Here is an 18,488-nt window from a genome sequence, read left to right as displayed (position 1 = left end):
AAGTAAGAACCAGAGTTCTTGCAATGGCCAGTAAGACCCTAGACAGTTTGCAGCCCACTCCTATCCCCAGTTTTTCCTCTCTCCCTCCCAGTCCCTCTGCAATGTCTGGTATAAGCTCTACAACAAATTTAGGTGCTCACTACAGATAGGGGAGAGATTGTTTGAAAGATGTTGCTTTTTGAGACAGCACCTGAAGAAAGTAAGGGCAAAAGGCCTGGCTTCCTTCTTAAAAAGGGAAAAGGGGGAAAAAAATGCATAGATGGATTCCCTTATGTTTTGTTTCCTTGACAGCAATAGAAGCAAAACACAAATTAGTGTCTTGACCATCTTGGTAAATACAAATTATTTCACTGCTCATAAAAAGTAGTCTTTGATTGCCTCAAAGAAAGAAAACACTTTCCTACATTTTTTTGTAAGTACTCAGCTCTAGGGAGACACAGGTGTAAAATGAAACACACTTTGAAGCAGGTGGTAATTTAAGGAGGTTTGCTTTGATCCTCAGTGCCCAAGGTCAGCTCAGAGAGAACAGAATTTCAGAGGACCAGAATTAGGAACCCTAGAATTTGGGAAAAGAATTATGCAATCTTTCTTGAGTGTGTATTAGCAAACTTAATGAAGGAGGTCACGATATATAATTAGCTTCACCAGTTAGCTCTATAATAAAGAAATAATGGTTTACACCTATAAGTTCATACACTATCTGACTGATCATGTGGTACATAAGACATTCATTTAAAACTGCAGTGAGAACTTACTATGAGGTAGACACTGCTCTAGGTGCTGGTGGTAAATCAATGAACAAAACAGAGATTAGCACTGTCTCCATGGGCTTCTACCCTAGAAGGAGAAGACTATAAAACATATAATAAATAAATACTTTCTATACTGTGTTACAAGCTGGCAAGTGCTGAAGGAAAAGTGGACTTCAATAACAAAATCCAGAATGCTGGGCACAGGGACTGTCTTAGGGATGGAGTATGTGCTTGACATAGTATGTGTTACAGGATAACAAGGACATTATGATCCCTAGTCCATACATCTTGGAAGGAAATGGTTTCCCCAGAGATAGCTGATCATCATCTAGTAGACAGGTCTGAAGCTCAACTTTAAAAAAAAATCCTTTTTAATTTTTTTTTTCTGTCTATGCCTTGCTGCCTCCTTAGATAATGGAATGGAATACTTTTGATCATAAAGCTTCTTCAGTCATACTTAATACCTGCCTTTGAAATCATGGCTCTATCCCAAGCCCCTAGGGCCAGACCTACAGCTCAGTCTCTATGGCCATGTGCTTTAAATGCTTTTGGTTGTTGTTGTTTTAAAGACAATAAAATATAATGAACAAATAGTATATGGCAATGTTTTACCAGGTGTGGCATTTCAAAAAGGGTCTCCAGAATTTCTCATTTACTTTGAATGTCTACATCTCTTGGTAGAGAGTGTTGTGACTGCCTCTAGAAAATGTGTAGTTTCTAGGTTGTTTCAAGTTATAATATGGCTGTGAAAATAAAAATAAATACATAAATAAATCAAACAAACGAGCCAGAGACCGACACCTACTAGAATGCCTGTAGATTCACTGTCCTTCCCAAAAGGAACAGTAGTACAAAAACAATCCACCCGACAAGTCAATGAGCCAGGATCTGTGGGTGGTAAGTGAATGTGTGGCGAAAGTCCAAATACCATTTATTTTAGGATTCGGGTTAATGTCTCAGGTACTTTTGATTTTTAGTTTCAGAAAGGGGAAATAAAAAAAATGCCTGGTGTATGGTTCAGAGTCTGGATCTTCTATGAGACGCAAACATGAGTTAAGCATACCCTTCGGATGACTGTTTTTCTGTAGCTATTTACTTCTGCCTGGTTGTTGTGTCTCCTTGCTGGAAGGATATGAAATATCCCTTTATCTTTACAACCAGTGATCATCCTTCGTATCTGGATTTCTTGGACATTTGCCTGAAGACCACTCACCACTCACAAGACCACCAGGCCACCTCCACCACAAACACTCATGTAGTCCTGCTCAGGATAAACTGATACCCTGAGCTACACACTCATCCTGGCTGGAGAGTCACGAGACAAGGAAGTCAGATGGTGGGTCACATGGAAAAATTAACAACCTCTGCTATTGCTATCTACATCGTCTTTGTTTAGACTTTCTGAAAGGCTGTACTTCTAAACTGGCAAATGAGGCTGTGCCTACATAATCAGAACTACTGATGGAAAACTGGAAAATTCAATCAGCCAGGTGTTTTCCCTACACAATCTCTTATGTCCGGTTTGACTGATTGTTTTCACTATGCTGATTCTTTTCTTTTGTAACAATTAGGAATGTGTGTATATTTTAACATATACTTTCTATCTACTATTTTGTAATTTGTTTCGCTTACCTAAAAATAAATCATGATTACCTTCTTAGGTTATTAATTATTATTTTTAGCATGGTTTTAAATTATTGAGGGGCATTATACTTTTCTTTAACCAGTCCCCTGTTGCTGAACTACTGAAGTGTTTCAAAGTTTCTTAAAATACTGGTGAACAATTCTGTATATAAATTTTGTATAGACATCAGGATATTATTATAGATTTCAATCTGAATACATTTTTGTCTGAATAATATTGATGAAATTGATTAGTGATTCCATGAAAGAGCCTAGGTCAAGTCTGCTAAACAATTGCTTTTATTCTTTTAGTCCAGTGGGACAAAACAACAACAGAACGACACTATCTTGAGCTTCTTGCTGACCTATTCAGTGATGTGCCTTTACACGCAGCAGCTCATGTTGAGAGCAGTGCTCACATCTCCCCGTGCCTGGCTGGGAGAAAAGGGAGAGGACCGGCCTGGCTGGTTCCGCCTCGTCTTTGCCATGTTAACTCACTTTGGTAGGATTCACATAGGTGTCTCAGACTCAATTCACATCATGCTATTACTTGGGATATTAAGTACATATTGGTTAGAGGTAGTTCCGAGACGGAGTGTTGGAAGCTGTGTCTTCTACTGAAGGTGAGTCTGAAAGGCGATGTGTCATTAATTCAGGGAATCTCCCTGAGAGGTCTGATTTCGAAAGTTAACTACTTCTAAAGGAGAAGCATAGACATTAATTGGATGCACCTTTCATCAAATTATTACAAAAGAATTAGAACTTGTGTTTGGCTTAATCAATTTGGTACCTTTGGATTCCATACCAGCCGTAATGCGTGTTTCACACTCTCATGACCGTATCAGCCAGATCACAAGGAACTTCCCAGGGCGATACCCTTAACAAGGGATCATAGCTGGGGCTTCTGAAAGGTCTCTAGGGTCCAGCTGAGCTTTTGGGCACAGTTACTCAAGATGTCTCTTGAATCTTTAGTTGAAATATAACTCAGAGGGACATCAAGTCCAAGGCCTTCAGTCACTCTTTTTCTAATTTTGTTCCCATTATCCCATTATTTCTGACAAAGGCTATTACTTCCCAGGCTAAAGCTATAATATAACTTCTCTAGAATCACTCTGCCTTTCTGCCCTTATGCACTATTTAGCACCTGAAACACAAGACATTTTTTTGGTGGAAAGCAAATCAATACATAGTGTATCTTAACCTCTGCAGAGATCTGGAGGAGACTGAGTTCGTATTACAGTCCTTTGTGGGGAGGTCTACACAAGGAGATCAAACGTGGGCTCTCAGTATGTTTCTACAGAACAAACCACATGTTTGGACATTATCTGTAATTAGAGATTAGATTATGTGGGAATATAGTTTATTTTGGAAGCGATCAACTATTTTATTAACTAAAATAAAATGTTAATTATAATTTGTCCATATACATGCTAGATAAATCATATTTTAAAAGCACAACAAATTTTTGTAGGGCAGTATGTAACATTTCACCAAATGTTTCTATTTCCATGGCAGAATACTCAGTGATATTCACCGGTATTTTGCATGATGAAAACCTCAAAGTAACTGCTTTTCCTACTGCACATCTGGGTTATTCAGCCTATTAAATGGAGAAGGAAAGGTTCAATATTTTGAGCCTTTGGGGAGCCAAGAAATGTGAAGCATGTAAAGTAGAAAGATAGTTTAAATTTCTTTTTAAGTTTCTGCATAACCCTAAATGACTCCTTAGTAATTAAAGCATACCCTAATTGCCCTGAGGCCACCCAACTAAAATAAATCTTGGCAACCTTGTCCACTTCCTCTGGAAAGAGTCCACCCCAGTGTGGGGGAACCAAGGGAACCACGAGGGAGCCTTTGGCGTAGGACCACCAGGCACTCGCTCTTTGACGGCCACTGACCTAGGCAGCTGGGCAGTCCAGCAGATCCCCCCTGCTCAGGGAAGTGAAGATGGAAACTGGGTACAGATTACCATAGCAACGATGAATCTTATGATAAACAAGTGGAAAGTTCGTTAACTTGAGTCATGGCTCTCGATTTGCAGGTTCATGCAGGAAGAATTAGTAATGGTTAGAGAATGAGTATGCGAGATGAAAAATGTACCTTGAGATTTAGGGGATAATCTTCCATACAATGTCTCAACTCTGCCCAGGAGTGAGTTCTGCTAGAAAAGTCACATTGCCATTGCCCAGTTGTTACCTTTGAAGTTCCAGTTTGCTTACTTTCTTTTTACCAGTACTGTTGTGTTTGTACCCCTTCGTTTGTCAACATATCTCCATGTGCACTCCAACAGATGCAGTTGGTTTGTTTTACTGGTTTAACTGGGAGTCCTAGAATTCTATTTATTGCATTTGCTGTTGAGAACAAAAGTCAGGTAAACAAACAAAAACTGGCATCACTTTAAGGGATGCTGGCTGTTACATAGGACCACTGCTTTGAACTGATAAAAGACTGTATAGTTTTAGCCTCAGGTTTAGCAATTACATGTGTGCATTTTAATTAAATCAACTAATGTTCTCTTAATGCCAATTGGAGCCAATAAAGCTAGGAAGCTGAAATTTATTGCACTCATAGGAAGGCAGCTAGCATACCTTAGAAGTGTACACTGTGCTTTGGTTGGATGTTTATCATGGCCAGGAGTGCCCCCTTGGTTGCGAAAACTTGAGGTGAATTGGGACACACTTCATTCATAGGTATTGTTATTTTAGAATAAATGAGATGGAGCAATCTTCTCTGACTTTTTTAAGGAAGCTAATGCAAGAAGGAGCGATCATAGATTTAGAAATTAAGTAAACTCAACAATGTGGCAAATATTTGTGAGCAACCAAAATAATTCTCATAAATAATGGTCTCTGATTCAATGACCTGAATGACATTATGCCAAGGAAACTAAAGCTGTGCTAGAGTGGAGATGAGCAAAACAGCCCACAGTGAAAATGCATGGTACCTTTCCAAGTACTGCATCCATCTCCATCAACAGAGACGCTTTGTGTAAGTTACCTAAAGGAGAGAGAATGGAAGCACGAGATATTCATCAAAACAACTTGCTCTGCCATGAGAACTGTTCATGTGGATATTTTGTCATACTTCTGTTAAAAAAGAAAGGACAGCTCATCTCAGGGCCCCATATAAGAAATGAGATGGGATGGATCTCATCATCATCAATCACTCAAGTGTAAATAAGGAGGTAGGTCATCTTGTCCCCAGAGAAATGAGAAGGCACATGTATCATTTCTATCCTCATATTACTGTTATTTATATATATATATATAACGATGCTTCTCAATAGAGATATGACTGAGAATCCAATGTGGGAAATATGTGAATATTACCTAATATTATCTAGAGTAGAAACTAAAAGAACTTTTAGAAAATCCTTTTGGGCTCATCTTGGAGTTCTGAAGCTTCCTCTCAATGCTTACAAGAGGAGCAGATGGATTAAGGTAGCCTAGAAAGGAGAAGACCTCCCCCTGACCTTTAGCCAAGACTTTTCCTTAAACACTTCCTAACACTCCAGCAAGATAGTATTATAGCACTATCATTTCACAAACGAGAAAATTAAAACTGGGAAATATCAAAAAACCTTTTTCAAGATTATCTTGCAAGGAGGTAGTGAAATAGGTAACACTATCTATTGGTTCTAATGCTTTTTAAAAAAAATCCCCACCCGAGGATATTTTTTCATTGATTTTTAGATGGAGTGGAAGGGAGGGAGGGAGAGAGAGAGAGAAACATTGATGTGAGAGAGACATATCTATTGGCTTCTGATCAAACCTGCAACCCAGGTGCCCTTGACTGGGAATCAAACCCGTGACCCTTTGGGTGCTTGGGCCAATGCTTTAACTGCTGAGCCAAACCCGCCAGGGCTCTAATACTTTTTAAAACAGAATATGAGAATGGCAAAATAATCGTGAAACACTAGAGAATGTATGTGTATTGAGTCGATCAAACAAAATAGATGATTTGAAAACTGGAAGAAAGGTGAATTAAACATGTCGCTGCTATAAACCCCAGCACTCTTGAAGGCAAAGAGGATGCATTTGTCTCTTCAAAACAGATAAGACCTTTTTCCGACTACAGATGAATCTCTGAGCGTTATTTCTGTACCTTAAAGTAACTTAAGGTAGTGATGATACCTCCTGAGACTGAGTGCATACAATGGTAAATTCTTGTCAAGGCTGCTGAAATAAATATAATGTTACTTAGTTTTCTGGACGTGGACTTGCTTGAGTTCCAATAGCCAAGTTCTTTTTGACTGTGCAAACATGTGAAGCTTTGGTGAGCCATGAATTTTTTATCTTTGATGCTAACAAATTTCTGCACATTTTAGAAACATTTTTTAAAATCAGCCTTAGGAAAATCAACCTTTGGAGCCAGACAAAATAATTACTTTCATTTTTTAGTCTGGCATGCCTTACTATTTAAAAGCAACAAGAATGTTAGTCACATTGCAAATTCTTTGTAGAGTCCAAAGTGATTTCAAATTATTTTTATATGTAGTAAAACACTTAGGACTTTTCAAAAGACAAACATCTGACCTCTCGTGTATATTCAAAATAATAATCCAAGCCTATGAAGACAGTTGCTAAAATGGATATTCAACAATGAGAGAGTGACGTCAGTGTAATATGAACGCTGACCTCCAAGGTGACTACATGATTTCATTCATTTGGCTGTTCGGGTCCAGAAATGTTTATAATTAATTTATGAATTCCTCTCCTAGTGGAACTTTAGTCAAATAAAATAATGATGTAAAGTGCCGTTAATTTCAGTAGTAATTTAACATTTTGATTATGTATTACTGGAGTTCACTACTATGATCTTTTTTCTTTCTAACTGAGATACACTTTACAGTAAAGGATAAAAATCTCATGTGTCCAGCCTGAGGAATTCTAACAAATGTATGTACACTTCTGGGTCAACAACACCAAGATCAAGATATAAAACATTTTAAGAATCCCACAATGCTCCCTACGTTCCCTACTAGTCAGCATCCCCAGCCCAAGGAGACCACTGATCTGATCTCTCTGATCACAGTAGATTAGTTTAACTTAATTTTGAATTTCATACAAATGGAATCATAGAGTTGTACAGAATCCACCCCCACCGCGTTTATGCACTAAGGATACATTCTCAGACCTCCAGTGGATGCCCGAAACCGTGGAGAGCACTGAGTCCCGTATATGCTATGCTTTTTCCCATACATACATACCTATGATAAAGTTCATGGCTTCTCCTTGGCATATCCAAATTGCCAGCAATGCCACTCTTGCACTTTGTTAAGTAAAACAAGAGTTATTTAAACACGAGCACTGCAATACTTCTGCGGTCAATCTGATAAGCAAAACGGCTACTGAGTGACTAAGGGGTGGGGAGGGAATGCAGTATGGATATGCTGGACCAAGGGGTGATTCACATTCAGGGCGGGGCAGGGTGGGATGGCATGAGATTTCATCACCTACTCAGAATGGTGAGCAATTTACAACTATGAATTGTTTACTTCTGGAATTTTCCATTTAATATTTTTAGACCATGGATGACCATGGGTAACTGAACTGCCGGTAACTAAAAAACACAGCAAGCGAAACCATGGGTGAATATGTGGGGGGCTATTGTACTCTTTTTTATCTGACATCTTTTACTTAACATCATTACTATAAGATTCATCCATATTGTCCTTAACAGTGTTCTGTTTTGGTTGTTGTTGCTTTGAATATTTCATTTTATGATTAGACCACAATTAGTTGACCTATTCTACTGTTGATGAATGTCTGGGTTATTTACAATTTGGAGCTGTCAGGGATGAAGCCAGCATGCACTTTTGTGCATTCCTCTGGATGGAACGAACCGCTCGGGTATGTGGCCAGGAAAAAAAAATGTTGGGTCGTACTTATGTTTCATTTTAATAAGCATTGCCAATAATTTTCCCATTTGTACCAATTTACATTCCCGTGTTTCTTAAAAGACATAAAAAGAAGTCTATTTGAGCAATTTAACTTCCTATATTCATCAGAATATCCTTACATGAGCTATTATTTTTTTAAAGGGGAATTTAGAGATATCAGCACAAAATTCCCGCCGTCTATTCTGTTCGCTCTCCGGGACTGCTTCTCACCCACTGGACTCGTAGTCTCTGTCTTCTTTCTCGCCCTCTCTCCAGGCTCAAGGTGATTCCCTTATGGCACTTCCCCGCTGATCTGTGCATCCTGTCTTTGCACTGGGGGTGAACTGCGGGCAGGAGAGTGGGCCCCGCTCCTCTCTCCCACCTCCCGCATGTGTGGCTGAGCCTCTGAGCAGCACCCGAGGGCGAGGCCGTGACTTACGCTGCGCGTGCGAGCAGTCACGAGACTCAGGAGGTTTGACAAAGGCCGGGTGATGTCAACAGCCTCTCTCGAACTCCGAGAGGGATAGTGACAGACTTATTTCCAAAGCCCACCGCCGCCAGTACCTGAGCCTTCGTCTTGTCACCACTCGGGATTCCATCATTAACTCTCCCAGATAATTACCCTTTGGTCAGGCCCAGGCTCTGATTCTTCGTCAGGAAAACAAAATGTCACTGGCAGCTCTTCCCAGCTGTATGTTTTAGTGGTTCCAGATGTGCAAATCAAAGAAACACTGGCAACAATGTGTGTCCAAATAAAAAGGAAATGAAATGTGTAGGCTGTTTTCTAAACATTTCAAAGACCCTGAAGACCAGCCAGCACCGAAAGCAACGTTTGCGTGTTAATCTTTGCGTAATTTGAGCTATGAGGGGCCTGTACCAAAGATAAAAACCATTTGAAGTGGAATTTATTTATTTTTTCCCCATTATTATCTTTGTCCTTACTACTTTTTTTGTAAAACATTTTGGAAGAAACAGATATTTGATTTAAATGTTTTCATTTTCAAAATAAATATTTTTCTTTCCTGGGGACATATATGAGGAAACCCATATTGGAGTTCTGTTTATAATCCATTATCTTATGTATGGCTTAACAGCACTGTAATTGATTTAAACAATTAATGAACCTGAACAAAAATCAATCGGTACTAATTTGGTACTAATTTCATATATGTGTACCAGATATATCTCTTAAATAACAAAATAAAGCTAAAATAATTAGCAAAGTGCTATAATATAATACTTTTGAAATGGTTGCCTCATTACAAAATAATAATAATAAGTTATAATATGTAATCACAATAGCCCACATTAAGTCAAAATAATAGCCCCGGTCTGGCTGGTGTGGCTCGGTGGTTGAACGTCGACCCATTCACCAAGGGGTGGCTGGTTCGATTCCCAGTCAGAGCACATGCCCAGGGTTGGGCCCGATCCCCAATGGGGGGCATGCAGGAGGCGGCCAATCCATATTCTCTCTCATCAATGTTTCTACTCTCTCTTTCCCTCTCTCTCTCAAATTAATAAAGGGAAAAAAATTAAAAATAAAAATTAATAGCCCCATTAGTTTATAATTTGACTCTGAGCATTTTACCCAACTAGAGCATGAGAATGAAAAATTAAGAGGAAATAAAAGGCCACTGTGAGGCTAAATAGACATATCAATAGTCATAAAATTATGTGCTTTTTTTTTAATTTAAAAAAATGCAGTTTTATTGATATATAAATGACATACATCACTGTATACATATAAGAAGTACAACATGTCTGGCCGGTGTGGCTCAGTGGTTGAGCATTGACTCATGTACCAAGAGGTCGCTGGTTCAATTCCCAGTCAGGGCACATGCCCAGGCTGTGGGCCCAATCCCCAGTGGAGGGCATGCAGGAAGTGGCCAATCGATGTTCTCTCTCATCGATGTTCTATCTCTCTCTCCCTCTGCCTTCCTCTCTCTCTAAAATCAATAAAGAGGAAAAAAATTAAAATAAAAAGAAGTACAGCATCATGGTTTGACCTACACCACTTGTGAAATGATTGCCGCATTGAGTTTAGTTAACATCTTCATGTGCTTCATAAAGATCACATCAGGCATCCCCTCAGGGCCTATTTCTTCTTCTTTTTTTAATCCTCACCTGAGGATATTTTTACATTTATCTTCAGACAGAGTGGGAGGGAGAGAGAGTGAGAAACATCTATGTGAGAGAGACACATCTACTGGCTGCCACCCACACAACCCCAACCGGGGCTGGGGACGAACCGCAACCGAGGTACGTGCCCTTGGCTGGAGTCGGACCCGGGTCTCTTTGGTCAAGGGCCGACACTCTAACCACTGAGCAAACTGGCCAGGGCTGTTTATTCTTAATGTATACATAATCCTAACCAATGATGCAACTGGCCTTCAAACTCATGCTAGAAGAGAAATGAGGTTAGTGGGAGTTTGAAATAACGGCACAGAAAAGCACATAGTTGTCAGTAAGAAATAATAGCTAATGGCAAAAAAAGTAATGGTTACGGAACGTGTAAAAGCACTGCAATTGTGTTGCTGTGATTATTAAAAAGTGTGGCTGGCTGCAGACATTTTGTTTAGGAAAAGCGGCTCCCCTGCTTCCGGGACATGTTCTGCCTTGCCTTCTCACTGTGGTAGCGGGTGCAGTGACCGGCTGCAGCGGGTGTAACCTGAAAGCCCCTTGCTTGAGTTGTGTGGATCCCTGCCTGTCTCAGCCTCCTCTGGTATTGCCCCATGAGCACCCAAAGGCACACACACCTGCTGTTTTCATGCAGAAGCAAACCTGGATCTAATACCCATAGGGGCAACCCTTGACCCTCAAGGCAGAGTCAGGGATGAATAACCCCTCTTCTGCCCTTAGCTGGACAATACTGAAGTTCACCTTCTGAAGGCCTAAGCCAAGATGGAGCTCAGTTGCCCACCGTGTGAGCAGTATGACAATAACCCATGGGCTGGCTTTCCCTGCTCTGTCCCTTGGGACTGCTTCCCATTATTAATGAGTAGCATGCAAGGCCTTGTCTCAGGCTTTGCTTTTCCAGAGAACCTACACTAAGACAGTTGATACCCGGACATAATTTGAAAAAGCAGACCCTCAGCATGGGATTCAAGAATTGGGTCACTTGATGTCTAGCTGCAATGCAACTGGCCCTGCCACTCGGCCCACAAAGTTCAGCACACCTATTGGTGCCAGCTGTATCCATGGTTACTAGATGCCATCCCCAAGAGTCATGGCAGAGACACCTAGCCGTCTAGAGCAAAGCTTAGACGTATGTGGCAGGAAACTACTCCCTGTTGGCAAAGCAGCCACTCACCTAGTTGAAACTGGGCTCCTGGCCACCGGATGTCAAGTGGCTGTGTAACCTGAGCCTACACAAGTCCATCAGATCCCTCAAGTCATCAGGTCAGACAGGTGCCCTGGTAATCCATTATTGGATGGAAATGGAACAATGGCCCCAGCAGATCTGGAGGGCACGAGTAAGCTCATACACAGGCTTTCCTAGCCTGTCAGCCACCTCTCTCTGTTGTATTACTGCCCCCCCCCCACCTTACACCTCTGGCCTTAGAGAGGTTCACAACACCCAAACAAGAGATGAGGAAACCCCTTGAACCTGCAACAGAGATGGGCCAGCTTTTCGTATTGGTCCTAGCTAGAAATGTACCACAGCCCCACGCAAGAGGGGCCTTGAAATGGTGGCGGAGGTGAATCCTCTCATCTGATAGATCTGTGAGCAGGGAAAATGAGTCTCTGGGGAGTGCGGATTTGGGTGGACAGCTATCACCTCATTCTCTCCATACAAATTTTTTTGTACTATGTGGCAGGCATTATTCTATTCAATTTTTATATCCAACTCTATAAATTAGATATAATTTTTATATACAAATGTTTTTAAGTAAGATAGGTTAAGTTATTTGCTTAAGAACATAGCTATTAAGTGGCATGTATGTCATGAACTCCACAGTCCACGCCCTTTTTACTGTCTTGTATTAACCTTAAAGTATAAAAGCATATATTATCATTTCCAAAGTGATAATGCTAAGCCAAGAAAAATTAAAATTCATTTAGCCAACTGTTTAAGGACATTAGGAAATATATATATACTTTTAGAAAGATTTAACTCAAGTGCTCAAGATAAAAACTTGGTGTTTATAAGTGTGGGTCTTTAAACATCAAGAAGAAGCCCAACTGTTATGAATAATATACAACTTGTGAATTCAAGAGAATACGGATCAAGCAGGAGAGCTAAGAAAATAGGGACACGGAGAACTCCAAATTAAAGTTAGTTTTCATCTAGATCAGTAGTTAACAGAAATAAATTTGCAAATTATGCTCCTGGAGTCCCAGAATTGCGTAATTGTTTTTCCAAGTATACCATGGGGTCAGAGGCAATCTTTTATTTTTATTTATTTATTTTATTTTTTCCATCACCATTTCTCCTCTCTAGGCCCTCGTCTACCTCCACCCATGCCCTCCCCCCACAATCACCACACTGGGGTCCACATCAATGAGTTCTTTCTCTTTTTTTTCTTTTTTTTTTTTTTATCCTCATCCGAGGACATTTTTCCATTTTTTGTACAGACAGAGTGGGAGGGAGAGAGAGGAAGAGAGAGAGAGGGAAACATCGATGTGAAAGGGACACATCGAGTGGCTGCCACTCGCACGACCAACCAGGGCCGGGGATAAACGGCAACCGAGGTACGTGCCCTTAGCGGAACCGAACCCGGGTCTCTCGGGACCGCAGGCGGACGCTCTAACCGCTGAGCCAAACCGGCCAGGGCTCTTTTTTTTCTTTTTTGCTCAATCCCTCCACCCCTCACCCCCCCAACACCAGCACTGTCTGCAGAGACAATCTTAACAGGTGGCAATTTGGGCCCACTTATCTGCTTTAAGAGTATTCCCTCTTTTCTATTTTAAATGTTGAGGTTTTTAGCACAAAACTAAAAGTCTTCACATATACCATAGGGGTGTTTCAAAACATTGGTTTGGGGGTAACTCGCAAACGAATTCTTTGAAGCACCAACACTTACTAGTCCCACAACAAGCTATCATCGTGTAACTGGCTAACAGGACCTCTGCCGTTACACATCAACATCAGAGTCAGCTGGGCTATAATATTATAATAATGCTCTTATCTAATATATAAATGTACGCTTTTTTGGAGCAACTCTGTATCTAAGTCCAGGCTTGGGCCTGGCTTTCTGTGGTTGTGGGAGCAAAGAGGTTAAGACAAATCAAATGTATAAGCCCCGTCTACCCTTCCTCATCTGCAGTAGGAAGTGCCTTTCGGAGTCATGTCCATGGTATGGCATTGAACTAGCTAGACAGATGGGATTTGACTGGCCTCTAGGCCTAACGTATTCCATAAATGCTTCAACAAGAGGAGGAAAGAATATCTTTGACATTGAGGGTGATTATTTGGAGGTGATGCCTACGGAAAGTGTCTGAGTATCAGAAACAGAGCTTGGGAGTAGGGAAGGCTGCTTGCAAAACTGCATTTATTTTTCTAAGCAGCAGAGCCGACTAACCAATCCATTTGGATGCCAGTTGTTGACGGCCTTGGAGTTGGGAGAAGACAGACTCGAAGGTTATACTGAGTTGCATCTGGCTTCAGGCTCATTTATTCTCTGGAAATGTTACAAGTGCCCTAGCTTAACAACAAGAACAAGCAAAGTTTCCAGGTTTTATTCATGCTGAGTTTTCTCCAAGGTCATCTTTTTATATTTCTTTCCCCGTGTTGACGTTTCGGCTTTTCCCCTAAGCCAGGTGAGCTCCGATGGGATAACGTGCCCTCTAATAAGTCCAGTTCATCTTCCACTGACCTCTAGAGCCACTTATGCTATTTTTAAAAACGCACTAAGTTAAACTCTTTCAAGATCTGCTGTGAGAATCAAAGGATAAATCCTGTCATTAAATGAAACCTTTAAATTAAAAAAAAACGTGTTTTCTACCTAAAACACAATGTGAGCAGAAACAACACAAATCTCTCCCTTGCCCCCAAAGCCCAGCCCTTCCCCCTGCCGAGGAAAATGCAGCACAACCACGTGGCGGTGTTTGTCCTCCACCTCCGGTCCCTGTCCCCCAGCTCCGGGGTGTCATGTGTACTGGGATCAAGGACTGGGGTAGGGAACCCCAGGATGTGAGGAGGAATTAATGTGAACTAAGATTTACTCTTAAAGATGGAAAAATATTCACTGAAAGAGTCAAGGCCACCAGTAGGCAGCAGGTCAGACGGCCTCTGAGCAGGAAGGAGAGGCGGGGGTGGTCGTGCACCTTGGACGGGCAAGTCAGAGGGTGCGGGCAGAGAGAGGGGGGTCCCGCCAGCACCCGGGAGTCCAGGCTGAAGAAGCGCGGCCCTTCCTCTGCATCCACACCCAGACTATTTCCCTGGCCAGTGCTTCTCAAACTCTGCATCTCGCGAAAACGCAGCCTCTGATTCCGCGGGGGCCGGAGGAGGGCCCGAGAGTCTGCGTTCCCAAGCCCATGCTGCCGCCTAGGAACCAAACGTCGAGTAACAAGTTGACATAACCACTATTCCTACCCTCGTGAATGTCCTTCCAGAGTCAGTCACTGAATATGCAATCATAATATGTACAACAAGTTTTTAAAAGATATAATAACATACTGTATCAGCCAGTGTTCTCCAGAGGAACAGAACCAAAAGAGCCGATCTCTGTATATATCACATGAACTACATACAATCACACGGCTGTGGGAACCAGAAAGTCTGAAATCTTTAGGCAGGCTTGAAATTAAGGTAAGAGTTGAGGTTGCAGTGTTAAGGTAGAATTTTTTCTCTAGGAAATCTCAGTTTTACTTTGAAGGTCTTCAACTGACCCACTCACATTATTGGGGCTAATATGCTTTATTTATTCATTTATTTTTATCCTCACCCAAGGACATTGTTGCATATATCTTCAGATAGAGCGGGAGGGAGAGAGAGAGAGAGAGAGAGAAACATCGATGTGAAAGAGACGCATCGACTGGTTGCCACCTGCACGACCCCAACCAGGGCCAGGGACAAACTGCAACCAAGGTACGTGCCCTTAGCAGGAACCGAACTCGGGACTCTCTGGTCCACGGGCCGACGCTCTAACCGCTGAGCCAAACTGGCCAGAGCTGATATGCTTTATTTAAAGTCAGCTATTATAAATATTAATCATATATACAAGTCCTTTCATAGCACCAACTGGATTAGTGTTTGAACAAACAATTGGATATCATCGTCTAGTCAAGTTGACACATAAAATTAACCATTAAACATACAATATAACTTTCAGCAAATTTAGTTTTTCTCCCCTTAACATGTCTTGAAAATCATTTTTTAATCAATAGAGACATTGTATTCTATTATATGAATGTATTATAATTATATAAGCGGTCTTTCATTGTTGGCTATTTTACTTTGCACTAATACAAAAAGGTTTCAGTAAACAATCTTGAAAAAAATATTTTCACAAATGTGAATATATCTGTGATATAAATATTTAAACCTGAAAATACTAGTCAAGGGGTATGTAAAGTTTTACTTTACATAACAATTGAAAAATTGTTCTAAAAATAGATTCTGCTGATTTATACACAGTAAAAATGAGTAAGAATTTCTGTTTCTACCCATTCTCACTGACACGTTATAAACTATTTTCAGCTTTGCTATTCTGCTACATGAAAAACAACATCTCATCAAGATTTATTTTGTGGATGAATACTTCTATTCTTACATTTAGAAGCTATTTCCATCTCCTTTTCTTTTGTAGCTATTGCTCATTTTTAGGGCCATTGGTATTTTTATTACTGATTTATTGGAGTTCAATATATTTTGAAAATATTATACATAATATTTGCAATATAATAATGCAAATATAGTTTGTAGTGTTGTTTTTTAAAACTTATTTATGGTAGTTTTATCCATGCAAATATTTAAAATTATGTAAAGCTATTTGTGTCTTTAATTTTACGACTTCTGGGTATTTTGTCTTGTTCCACAGACTCGCCCTTCAAGAAAATATAACTTTTTTCTACACTTGTATGAGATCTCATTTTTGTGTTAAAATTTTTGAACCATCTGATCTACTTTGGTGTGAAGAGTTCACTAGAGATAACTCCTCATTCTCAATCTTCTAATGTCTCAATCTGTGCATTTGTGCCCCCAGTACACACCTTCTGGGTTCTCCCCCTCTGCCCACCCCTGCCCCGGCCACTGTCTCTTTCTCTCTCTTCCTGTCACTCTTGTTTCTGTGTTATCTCCTTTTTTTGGTTTACTCACAAGTGACCAACTCTTAGACTCAGTTTCCAGTTTTATTTTTTGTTTCCTGTTTTGTAATTTCTTTCTTTCTACTTTTATATTTATATTTTTCTTCCCTCTTCTTTCCTTATGTTTATTTTGTTATCCTTTTTCCAAATTTTAAAATCTGATATTTTATTTTATTTTATTTTTTTGTGGAGAGGAAAACATTTATTTTTGTGGGTGAAAGAGAATTTTTTTTTTTTTTATCCTCACCCGAGGACATTTTTCCTTTTTTTGTTCAGATAGAGTGGAAGGGAGAGAGAGGAAGAGAGAGAGAGAAACATCGATGTGAAAGGGACACATCGAGTGGCTGCCACCTGTATGACCAACCAGGGCCGGGGACAAACTGCAACCGAGGTACATGCCTTAGCGGGAACTGAACCCGGGTCTCTCTGGACAGCAGGCCGGCGCTCTAACCGCTGAGCCAAACCAGCCAGGGCGAAAGAAAATTTTTAAAAATGCTGTAGAAATGGATTCCATACAGTGTTCTCTGAGATTTAAAAGTAAGGATTGAAAATATTACTTTTATTTTTCATGTGATAGACAGCTTTCATTTCAATATGACATAATATTAAAATCAGACCACATGTAACCCCATATTTCTCCTGAATTTTTAAAGCATTAGTTAAATCGACTTTAAGAATATTTACTTTTTTTAAACATTTAATGGCACTTCAAATAGAATACATAGTTAAATGACCTCACAAGTTTCCTAGCCCTATAGCCCTTCTTTTCAATATTGGCAGGTCACTTGACCCCCACCTCCAGCTGAGAGACAATTTCTCTACTTAGATGTTCAAGGAGCTCTAATCAACACTTAGGCCATATATTAGAAAGTCTTCCTTGTCCTGCTCTGACCTTGTGACCTTATTCTAATGTAGCAATTCTTGTTATTCAAGTCCTTACCTTGGGCTTCAGATCTGCAAATGGATCACTGTCTTATTTCTTGGACTCAAGTACTTCTCTTGATAACATGCACGTCATCAGTCTTTATTAAAGAGGTGTCTGGTCTTGATCTCCATGACCTTCTCCAGATTGCCCAGCAGACATGAGATGTCTGTTTCTGACACCGTCCTGAAAGCGTGGTCCTTGCTGTTTGTTGACAGACTTCCATACATTCATTTATTCACTCACATTCATCAAGCATGTATTGAGCACCTACTTTGATTCAAGCAGCATGCTAGAAGGCAGAGATTTAATTAAAAAAAAAGAGTAAGATGTGTTTTCTTCCCTCCAGTAGCATCCAACCTAGTGGGAGGTGACCCACTGACATGGACCTGCAACCCCGACTCAATCCAGACTCGGGTGCTGAGTTCTGACATGACTCCTAAAACCTCTTGCTGGTTTCGCTTGTTGCCGGCCTCAGTGGTTATATGTAGGCTACTCCCACAGGGTTTTGAGTTTTCTTTCCCCTTGTTTGACTACATCTGCCTTCATGTGACAGCGCCTGCCTCTTCTGTCAGGTCTTGGTTCCACATACAGCGCTCATCCTGCTTCAGCTAACACACCTGTGCCGGACCATGCAGAGGCCACACCTGGCACTGCAGCGTGTCAATCCTGCAGGCGCTTCGCTGGTGCAAAAAACCCCAGCTCACGTGCAAAAAAGTACACATACTTTAAAAAATTATGTATTACATACACACATATATGTTGTAATAGACATATTATATGTTTAGTGAAATATAGTTCACTACATCTACATATATGTCACCGAACATACGCCACCGATGTTTTTGTTTTACAGTCTTGGAAGTATTGAATTCTGAGTTCATAGGCCATTCTCCTTTTCAGAGAGAAAGAAAAAGAAGGACTCCCAGAATGCCCAAAGGTTATAGCCCCAGATACTTGGACAATTTCCAAATTTGCAAACACTGCTATTAAAGTTAACCGCCCCTCCCCCCCCGAAAGGCATGTGAGACAGCTAAGAGAGGGCAAATCAGTGGCACTGAGA

Source organism: Molossus molossus, unplaced genomic scaffold (assembly GCF_014108415.1).
Source record: "Molossus molossus isolate mMolMol1 unplaced genomic scaffold, mMolMol1.p scaffold_m16_p_11, whole genome shotgun sequence".
NCBI lineage: Eukaryota > Metazoa > Chordata > Mammalia > Chiroptera > Molossidae > Molossus > Molossus molossus.
Note: the sequence above shows the minus strand (reverse complement) of the source record.